The following is an 11209-nucleotide window of genomic DNA, read 5'->3' as shown; positions in this document are numbered from 1 at the left end:
TATTCCAATTAGAGGAAATAAATTGTAAAAGAGGGAGAATGGTAAACATGCACTTCAAAGTTCGAACAGACATTTCTCTCTCTTCGTATTTTGGGTCACTGCTGGGTTCTTCCAGTACGGTTACGTCGCCTGACGTTGATACTCCTTTGTAGGAAGAGTATCATGTGATCCTCTGAACAAGTCTCTGTTCTTTCCTAAGTGGTTCGAAATACATATTATATTTGTGCTTGATTTATTTGATAAAGATGGAAATATACTCTCTTATAGAAAGTTCTTAGAAACATATACCTTCCCAATACATTATAAAGAATTTAATTATATATGGAAAGAAATATCTTCAGGACTTACTCAATTAATGAAATCTCATTTGTGTTTTGGCGAACATGTCACGATAGATGCACAACTTATAGAAGGTTAGAAGGTTCCCCCTGCTGGATAAGAAATGTAATAAACATTCATAACAAGAACAAGATCTCTCCTATAGGGAAATTCTTCTGGAACGCTCATATTACTGAAATTGAATGGAAGAATGCTTGGTTGCTCCCTCACAAATTGTGTATATCAAATAAAGTAAAATAAATTCACTTTAAAATCTTGCACAATATATACCCTTGTCTTAATTCATGGATTTAGAGGACATATGCCTTTTCTGTGATAAAGAAGGAGAAACTATTATACACATTTTTTATGAGTGTGACTGTGAAGTTAGTTTGGAGCGAGTTAAGTATTTACATTTTTTATTTAATCAATAAGACCCATGCATTTACAATGAAAGATGTAATGTCATCATTTAAATTAAAACAAAATCACTGAGTTAGTCGTTCATTTCTTAATTCTCTCTGGTAAATTGTATATACACAAAAACAAATATTTGAAATCTGTCACTAAATGCAATATATTTTTTACTTGAAATCCAATATCTAATAAAATCTCTATAATTAGTCAATAAAAAACCCCACTGTGTTCTTACAACTCTATCATAAGTTTATGCAACTGTAAACCCTGGCTTTTTATCTTTTTAAAATTGATTTTGTTTTAGGAACTTTAACTTTTGAAAGTATTTTTTTTAACTTTTAATGCTATTTTATGTTTATTCAGAAAAAATATGCAAATGAATCAGTTTAACTTTCGTCCGTCCCTCGCCCCGACCAGGGACCCTCTGCACACATTAACAACTGACACCCACGAAGCATCGTTACCCATCGCGCCACAAAAACCGCGGCCCTTGCAGTGCAAGGGGAACAACTACTTCAGGTCTCAGAGCGAGTGACGTTTAACCGATTGAAACACTATTAGCGCGCACCACCGCTAACTAGCTAGCCATTTCACATCGGTTAAACATGTAGTGATGTCTTATGTTTGTATTGTATTGTAATTTAAAATGTTATATTAAAAAATAAATTATAAAAAAATAAAATTATGTGATCATGTCAGATTTGTATTATTTATTTTTTATAGTGTTTATAAATTATTTTAGCTACATCTGTCTTTAATTTGAATCACGTTTACGTTTGCTTATGCAATATCCGTTTTTTATGAAATCATGTATGCAAAAATAATGACACATTTTCTTCCCTAAACCGGATAAGTTGCAAACTACAAATATGGCGACATTTTGTTGTTTATTTTATCTAACCCAAAAATGATTCTTATCAATATATTCGCCAATATCATTATAATATGCCTGTAAATTGATACCTTCATTAAAACATACATACATTTAAAATGGTGCACTTTCTGTGTGTTTCAGTCCTTAATATTTAAGTTTGAAATGTGGGAGCCTCATGATTAGGATCCCTTAGTTAACCTTCATGTCAAATATTGTTCGGATATGTTAATCTGTTTTTGACATACAAATCATTAAAGTTTGGAGAAATTGCACATTTGGGGGGTCCTACTGAGCACCCCATGGCCACCAGGGGTATGGGATTGCACAAATATGTCTGATTTATCCCAAATGTATTTTGTGCCAAGCCACAAGTCTGAGCTACAAAAAAATATATATATAATTGTTTGGATTCCATGACCTGAGGAAGGCACAGTGATGCCGAAACGTTGGTAAATACCCATTAAATTGCTGGGAGATTATACATGGAGTGTGCGACTTTCTTTATTTTGATGGATTCCATGACCAGACACGGCTTGTTAAAATAGAAGGTTTTGTAGGGGTGTATGGAGCTTCATGGCAGAAAACAAGTGTATGTATATAAATGTAAATAAATACTGTTTTATATTGATATTGTAGCCTTGAGAACCTCGAAAATGTAGTATTTAAACATTTTATATGGCCATTCAACCCCTATACCCATTCTTCACATAATGGCCATAACCGTACCTATTTTGCCATGGTTTTCGGCACAGCATATTTCTGATAAGCAAGACAATTATGCACGGAATTCTCACTTTCTATCCAAATAGAACAGCTTTGCCATGATTTGGCTTTCACCTTCATATCCCTCTGTTAAGTAGCATCCCTCTGTTAACCCAAGAAGATAAATGCACCTGTTGCAAATCATGCCGCATGTCAATATGATGCAGTGGTAGCCTACAGAAAGAATGCACGTAAGGTAATAAACATAATAGCATGGTAGGCTATATATACAGCATATAAGCTATGATGATATACAAGTAGGCCTATATGTATTTTAATCTATAGCTACACTTAACCTATTATAGGCCTGTAATTAACTGCTCTATGAAGATGGCCTTATTATCGCATAGGCCTATAGTAGCCCTGTATTGCGTAGCCTATTTGAAGTTCAGTTGGCAATATAATAAGCTATAACCCAATAAGTTGTTCCCTGTTAAAAATGGTAACAGGAGCCCTGCGTGACCTAAATAGTGAAACACTGTAACAGCCCTTTCAAAACGCTCTAATTCTTCATGACACCCCTCACGCAGGTCCACTGATGTGGGAACTTGCCTACATATTCAATCTAAGTATTTGCTTTTCAAAATGCAATATTCCCATCACTTTTGATGATTGTTTTCTCATTACTCACAAAAAAATCACTAGGGCTACTAAAGTTGTTCAGACCAATCCACTGCTCATAACCTATATCAACCAGCATTGTGCCAGGTGCCTATCTTAGTAGGCTATAGTTTGTGAACTGTATACTGTCAAATTCTGTTTTTTTATACCATGAATATATTAATTTACATTTTGATAAAACAACTATCAAATCATATGCTGCTTTAAATAGGCATACGTTATTGTCCTTCATCAGCAGTAAGCTTTAACAGGACACATGTCCTACCATTTGAAATGATGGTGTAGGGCACAATGTACTGCTGAAGTATATGGATTGGGCAACAGTACATTACACTCAACATCAGATTTTCATTGATACACCGTTAACTGATATAAAGTCAAACATAAAAACGAGTGATAGGCTATAGTTAGATTTGGCAAGTGACATTTTAGAAAGGTGATGTTGTACTTACAATGCCGCAAGGGGCAGCAATAGCTTACAGCATGCGGCACCAACACTTTTTATTACGTCATAACAATTAATTCATACTATGTCATAAACTGAAACACACACACACACACACACACACACACACACACACACACACACACACACACACACACACACACACACACACACACACACACACACACACACACACACACACACACACACACACACACACACACACACACACACACACACACACACAGAGCTGTTAGTGCTTAATGCATTTATTTATCAAGACCTTTACTTTATTTATTTATTTTAGCAGTCCCATTGAGACCAGGACTCTTTGCAACTCAAAATTAATCCCAGCAGCATAGAAAATATACAGATATTTTTAATCATGAAGAACAACCACATTCCTCCGTAAAGAGATCCTCAACCAACATTCTGAGTTGCTGATGATGTCGCCATAGTCTAGGACCGGAAGGAGAGGTGGTGAGGAGAGGAAACATGGCAACAAATCTCCACTAGCACATCATCAGGCAAATTACATTTCCCTGGATGCGTTCAGAAGGTGAGGGGTCAGGGGTCAATGTCGGAACCCAGGCTGCTAATGAGGGAGGTGGTGGCGGCCTTTCCCTCTCCTGCGGGAGAGAGCGAGACCGAGAGAAAGAGGCAGAAGTTGTGTATGATTTCAGAAAGCATAGCAGTCGTCATCTGAGCTCTCAGCAATAGGACTTCTATCTTCATCTGAGTTTTAATTTACATCAGAGTCATCAAAAATAGCCCCTTCTCCCAGAATCAGCTTGTGGTAGGTGTTCCTGGTGTTGGCTTGGTCTTGTGTCGGTTCACTCAATCTTCTCTTCAGGAGAAAGAGAAGGCCATTCCTCCCTCTGACAACTCCACTGCATTGCCTAAAAGTCATATGTAAAGCAGTACATTATTTACAATTCCACAACACAAAATACTGTGGAGGGTATTTGTAAAGCAGGACAAAAAGTTAAGTCCAAAAATAGCATAAACATCAACTTACTCTGATCTTGCAGCTGTAGGGACAGTGCCTCCAGAGTTCCCGCTGCTCTTTGTAGGCTCCCCAGTGCCTCCTCATCTCCTGCACCAGGAGTCTCTCTTCCTCCTGCAGTCTGTTCACCAACATCAGTCTGTCCAAGATTGCCTTTTTGATGGCAAGATGGCTGTTGCCTGTGAGATGTAAACTCACAGAGGTATATAGCAGAACAACAGCAATGATTGCAGCCTACACTGAAGGTAAAATTTCAGTCACAATAGATACTGTACCTTCTGTTATCATATACTTACTGGTGCCAGGTCTCTCCCATGGCCACACAAAGTTGTCAGTATTGAACAGTTCATCCACTGTGGGGAGCCTAAACTCTGCCTACTGCGTGGGAAGTTGAACAATGGCAGTTGTCAAGGCTGCCTTGTCCTCAACAATTTTTCTCAGAATCTGATGCCTTCTCTTGTTGCCGTCTGAATAAAAAGGGCTGATTAGACTGACTGTAGATTCAGATATATTACATGACAATAGGTTACAGAGCTACTTTAGAGGCACTGATTTGTGAATGACTAATGCATTTTCTTTCACAAATCAGTTTTACTGCTTGATTTATAATGTGTTTGAGGTCATATTGTTGTTGGGGCTTACCTGTCAAACGGTAGAGGTAGTGTTTCCTCTGTTTCACAATGAGGTAAAGCCCGTCAATATTCTTCTGGAGATGCCCTGTCTGACTATCCTGAAGGTTGGCTGTCAAACATAGGGCAAGTTACAAACATGACTCCACTGACATCAATACAATTATGAAGTTGAGAGACAGAGAAACATTCACTTTTCTACCTGTTGGATTCTGGCTTGAAATATACTTATTCCTGTCATCATATTAGAATGTATTGATGACTTTACATGTATAAGAAATGTATATGTTAGGGGACAATTGAGAGTTAATAGGAACTTTGTTCATGGAAAGTTACTGAGTGAGGCAAGGGGAAGTGAAGAAATTACATTTTCTGTTCAAATATTAATATTCTGCTGAATATTGATATTTCTAAGGAAGAAGACAAAGGGGAGCAGTCTAGTTTCACTTCCTGATAAGGCACGCCAGATGCTGAGGAACTAGGACAATGAGGGAAATGGTACTCAACTCGAGATAAGGTCAGCAGTTGAAGAGAGAAGACACTGCTTAAAATCAAATATGTTAGTATGATTCACTTGAAAAATTAGATCCTGTTGGAAACACAGTTTTCGGGGTGGGCCATAGGGGCTCACACGAAAACCATCTGACTACAGTCCTATCCCATACACACACACTTCCACGCCCATGAGAGTCCTAGACTTAAGCAGGCCATGACAATACCAGTAAGAGGAACATACTGTGTTTCTGCCTAACAACAGAGAAGGATCTTAGACATGCAAGGCAGTGACTCCGCCTAGTTGGAAGGTATAAATATATGTTTGTGGGTTGAATAAACTTGGTTTGAGATTTTTCTGGTTGTCAATTTGAGTTTTTGCTCTATTTGTTCAGAACCTAACATACTTTCAGGCCACTGCTGGACCTCAGCAACCCATTCCTGAAGCATAGCTTCGTTTATGTCCAGCTCTGCCCACTTATCTTCAAGGAAGCTGGTCTCCTCCTTCAGTCTTTTGACATTCTGAAAAAAATACAATTAAATTGAGGAATAACATAGGTGAAGGTTCAAATTTTTCAAGTGAATCACACTAAAAGATTTGACTTTAAGGTATACAGTCATCATGATGTTTTCCTACATCAAGATGACTTGCAAAAATATTAAAAAGCTGAGCCAGGATTGCAGACAGAAGATTAGACATGTATAAATAGATAAACAATAATGAGAAAGCAGGAAAAACTTTTTTTTGAATGAAAGCCCACCACCCCCCAAATTCCTTCATATATCTCTTTACCAACATGCAATCCATGTTGGCAAACTTCCTCTTATTGTCACACCCTGACCATAGAGAGCTGTTTATTCTCTATGTTGGTTAGGTCGGGTGTGATTAAGGGTGGGTTATCTAGGGGAATTATATGTCTATGTTGGCCTGGTATGGTTCCCAATCAGAGGCAGCTGTTTATCGTTGTCTCTGATTGGGGATCATATTTTGGTAGCCATTTCCCCATTGTATTTTGTGGGATCTTGTCTAGGTATAGTTGCCTGTGAGCACTACTCTGAGCTTCACGTTTCGTTTATTCGCTTTATTGTTTTTGTTCTTTTAGTTTCTCTTCCAAATAAAGGATTGAAACATACCACGCTGCATCTTGGTCCACTCCTTATAAAGATCGTAACAGAAGATCCCACCAAGCAGCGTGGCCAGGAGGAGCAGACATCCTGGGCCCGGGAGAGAAAGGAGGATCAACGGCGACTCCGAAGTTCACGACCACGACGGAAGCCCGAGAGGCAGTCCCAAAACAATTTTTGGGGGGCACACGGGTTGGTCGGCGAAGCCGAGGGGCAAGTCTGAGAGCGAAGAGGAATATTGGGATAGACTGAGCGAGGAGTATTGTGAGATAGTTGAGGGGAGTGATGAGGTAGAGTGGATGGTTTGGTGTCTGGAGCAAGACAGTCGCCGTGAGGAGCGTGGGACCAGTCAGGCACCATGTTTTGCGGATATACGCAATGTGTCTCCAGTGCGCATCCACAGCCCGGTGCATTCCGTGCCAGCTCCTCGTGAGCATCCAGCCAGGGCGGGTTGTGCCGGCTCAGCGCTCCTGGTCTCCAGTGCGCCTCCTCGGTCCAGGATATCCTGTGCCGGCTCTACCCACTGTGTCGCCAGTGTGCCTTCACAGCCCAGTGCGTCCTGTGCCAGCGCCTCACACTTGCCGGGCTAAAGTGAGCATCCAGCCAGGACGCGTTGTGCCAGCTCTACGCTCCAGACCTCCAGTGCGCCTCCACGGCCCAGTATATCCTGCGCCGGCCATACATACTGTGTCTCCAGTACGCCTTCACAGCCCAGTACGTCCTGTGCCTGCTCCTCGCGCTCGTCCTGAGGTGCGTGTCACCAGCCCGGTACCACCAGCGCCGGCCCCACGCACTAAGCTTCCGGCGTCAGTTCCCAGTCCAGAGCTTCCGGCGACAGTTCCCAGTCCAGAGCTTCCGGCGACAGTTCCCAGTCCAGAGCTTTCGGCGACAGTTCCCAGTCCAGAGCTTCCGGCGACAGTTCCCAGTCCAGAGCTTCCACGACAGTTCCCAGTCCGGAGCTTCCAGCGACAGTTCCCAGTCCGGAACCTCCAACGACGGTCCACAGTCCGGAACCTCCAACGACGGTCCGCGGTCCGGAACCTCTTGAGACGGTCCGCGGTCCGGAACCTCCTGAGACGGTCCGCGGTCCGGAACCTCCACGGTCCGGAACCTCCTGAGGCGGTCCGCGGTCCGGAACCTCCTGTGACGGTCCGCGGTCCGGAACCTCCTGTGACGGTCCGCAGTCCGGAACCTCCAGCGACGGTCCGCGGTCCAGAGCATCCAGCGGGGGTTCAGTACAGAGCCTCCTGCAAGGGTTCCCAGTCCGGAACCTCCAACGACGGTCCACAGTCCGGAACCTCCAACGACGGTCCGCGGTCCGGAACCTCCTGAGACGGTCCGCGGTCCGGAACCTCCTGAGACGGTCTGCGGTCCGGAACCTCTTGAGACGGTCCGCGGTCCGGAACCTCCTGAGATAGTCCGCGGTGCACTGGAGGCCTGATGCGTGGGACCGGTACAGGTGGCACCGGGCTGATGGCACGCACCTCAAGGTGAGTGCGGGGAGGAGGCACAGGACATACTGGGCTGTGAAGGCGTACTGGAGACTGGAGCCTGATGCGTGGGACCGGTACAGGTGGCACCGGGCTGATGGCACGCACCTCAAGGTGAGTGCGGGGAGGAGGCACAGGACATACTGGGCTGTGAAGGCGTACTGGAGACACAGTATGTATGGCCGGCGCAGGATATACTGGGCCGTGGAGGCGCACTGGAGGTCTGGATGCCCACTTTAGCCCGGCAAGTGTGAGGCGCTGGCACAGGACGCACTGGGCTGTGAAGGCACACTGGCGACACAGTGGGTAGAGCCGGCACCGTCGACGATCCACGGTCCGGAGTCCCCGGCGACGTTCTACTGTCCGATTCCTTTGGGAACGAACCACGGTCCAGTACCTCCGGTGACGATCCACGGCCCGGAGCATCTGGCGACGATTCACGGTCCGGTTCCTCCGGCGACGACCCACGGTCTGGTTCTTCAGGCGACGAGCCACGGTCCGGTTCCTCCGATGAATCCACGAGCGGAGTTGGTACTTTGCCCCGCACCGGAGCCGCCCCCAACGGTAGATACCCACCCGGACCCTCCCCTATTGAGTCAGGTTTTGCGGTCGGAGTCCGCACCTCTGGGGGGAGGTTACTGTCACGCCCTGACCATAGAGAGCTGTTTATTCTCTATGTTGGTTAGGTCGGGTGTGATTAAGGGTAGGTTATCTAGGGGAATTATATGTTTATGTTGGCCTGGTATGGGATCATATTTTGGTAGCCATTTCCACATTGTGCTTTGTGGGATCTTGTCTAGGTATAGTTGCTTGTGAGCACTACTCTGAGCTTCACGTTTCGTTTGTACGCTTTATTGTTTTTGTTCTTTTAGTTTCTCTTCCAAATAAAGGATGGAAATATACCACGCTGCATCTTGGTCCACTCCTTATAACGATCGTGACACTTATTCCAGCCCATTGCCAGTAGTGTGATAATGTCTGTGCGTACTGTTGGAAAAACATCTTCAGTCAGCTATTCTAATAAATTACTACTGTGTGCCTAACCAATCAACATAAAGACTGCAATTACAGTCATGTGTAAGATTTTAAAAAACAACAACAATAAAATCATTAACATAGCATAACATAATATCATCATAGCATCATCAGTTAAGCCCAAAAAGTACATGTCCTTACATTTACATTTAAGTCATTTAGCAGACGCTCTTATCCAGAGCGACTTACAAATTGGAAAGTTCATACATATTCATCCTGGTCCCCCCGTGGGGAATGAACCCACAACCCTGGCGTTGAAAGCGCCATGCTCTACCAACTGAGCCACACGGGACCGAGCGGCTCAGTTGTCCTTCACTGTCAGCTTCTCCCTTCAGCAGTAACATGTGTCCAAGAAAATGTTCTGCTTTGGGGCAGTTTATTTGGTTTCCATATGTCAATGTTTCAGTTTTTCCGGGGTGGGGTAGTTAGCTCCAAGCCCAACCCCCGACATGGAGGACTATGGACTGTTTTGTCTGCCTCCTACCCTTTGACCTGGCCGGCTTGGTTGCACCTGCCGGGACTATAAACCCCCTTCCGGCTTAGCACTCAGGGTAATTGGAGTACGCAAGTCTCTCCACCGTGGCAAGGAGAGGGGCAATTAGTTTGATCTTCTTAATTGAAGTGTGCTGGAGCTAAAATATAAAGACCACTTAATAGTTAAAATTTTTTAAGGGAATTATTTTGCAATCCTAAACCTTCTTCAGGATTAGTTATGTTATAATAATACACTTACCAGCCTTGGACATGTACTTTGTCGTGACAGCAGCTCTGATTATAAAACTATTCACCTGCTCGACTATAATATAATGCCAAAATGAACAAATATATACATATTTTAATGATACATTCATTCTATTCTTTTAAAAAGCATTACAGTATCCTTTCTGCATAACACAAAAACAGTCATGAAGGAAAACAATTACCTCACAAGACCATTCATGTGCTTTCGCATGCATATTATTATTTGACCCTGCTGGTCATCTATGAAAATGACGGGAGCATCCTGGGGCGAACACCTTCATGTCTTTAAAGGACTTGAAGAGGTCCATTGTGAAGATGGTCTGGTCAGTCACGGTAGCTGGCCAGTAGCCACTCTTTACAACTTTGTCCAGCCCTACTGTCCAACGTCTCAGATGTCCGGAGCAGTTCAGAGCAGAATGGGACAGCTTGTAGCGCCCTGAGTCAGGAGTAATTAATAGGAAGTAATTCATTACATTCTTTAAACAACCATATAGCTGTTGCACAGCCATGGGCAAAAGATAAACTGGAAACCAAAATGTGATACCAGATTGTTCTATATATTTGGACTGTAAATACTGATGCATTGAAAATTGTGCAGCATGACTAAAAAGTTGGTATTGCAGGAGTTGCTATCAGATTGAATTTGAAATACTTAAACAATAAACACACACCTTCAGCTCAACTCCCCATCAGCTCCTGTAGGTCCTGCATCAGGGAGTCTTGTGGAGATAAAGAAAAATTTGAATAATAACATGACAGAATTCATGAAAAGAAATGTTAAGGATGGTATGGCATTTGCTTTGGCATTCTAGCATACTGTACTTGTATCTTGTGGGGATAAGTGCAGGAGCATGGGTACTGCAAGAGGATGGGTACTGGTACTGGAAACTATTAAATAAAAAATGTGTTACATTTCTTCATCAATACAACTTAAAGGCAGTAGTATAACTGTGCTTTTTGGGTAAAGAGATCCACTATGACAGATATATGTCATAAAATTATGATATACTGTATGTCATTATATTAGATATATACTGCATGTCAGCGGTCGGCAACCTAAGGCACTAATGCCAGCGTTGGCACGCGAGGGTATTTGCCTTGGCACCCCCCGAAAATAATATATATATTTATTTTTTGGCGTGGTGTGCTAAGCCTTGGCTGGAGGTTTATTATGTCACTTATTTTTTCCAGTTTATTATTTTTTATAAACTGGAGAAAATAATTGAAATTGCATGCATTGGTTTCGAAATTGCA

At 43.0% G+C, this 11209-nt stretch overlaps 2 long non-coding RNA genes and 1 other non-coding gene across 3 annotated transcripts; all 3 read right to left on the bottom strand.

Annotated features, from left to right (window-relative positions):
* Positions 1-3690: 3690 nt before the first annotated feature.
* LOC139549795 (uncharacterized) lies at positions 3691-7177 on the bottom strand. The gene is made up of 5 exons (XR_011669940.1): positions 5972-7177; positions 5086-5184; positions 4740-4910; positions 4456-4622; positions 3691-4336 (listed from the first exon to the last, which is right to left on the bottom strand). It is a non-coding gene; the product is annotated as an uncharacterized lncRNA (long non-coding RNA).
* Positions 7178-9431: 2254 nt separating this feature from the next.
* Positions 9432-9508, bottom strand: trnae-uuc (transfer RNA glutamic acid (anticodon UUC)). The gene has a single exon. It is a non-coding gene; the product is annotated as a tRNA-Glu (tRNA).
* A 523-nt stretch (positions 9509-10031) lies between these two features.
* On the bottom strand, positions 10032-10757 carry LOC139549313 (uncharacterized). The gene is made up of 2 exons (XR_011669864.1): positions 10627-10757; positions 10032-10391 (listed from the first exon to the last, which is right to left on the bottom strand). It is a non-coding gene; the product is annotated as an uncharacterized lncRNA (long non-coding RNA).
* Between the last annotated feature and the right edge of the window lie 452 nt (positions 10758-11209).

Source organism: Salvelinus alpinus, chromosome 22 (assembly GCF_045679555.1).
Source record: "Salvelinus alpinus chromosome 22, SLU_Salpinus.1, whole genome shotgun sequence".
In the NCBI taxonomy this organism is placed as follows: domain Eukaryota; kingdom Metazoa; phylum Chordata; class Actinopteri; order Salmoniformes; family Salmonidae; genus Salvelinus; species Salvelinus alpinus.
Note: the sequence above shows the minus strand (reverse complement) of the source record. Positions and strands in the feature narration are given on the sequence as shown.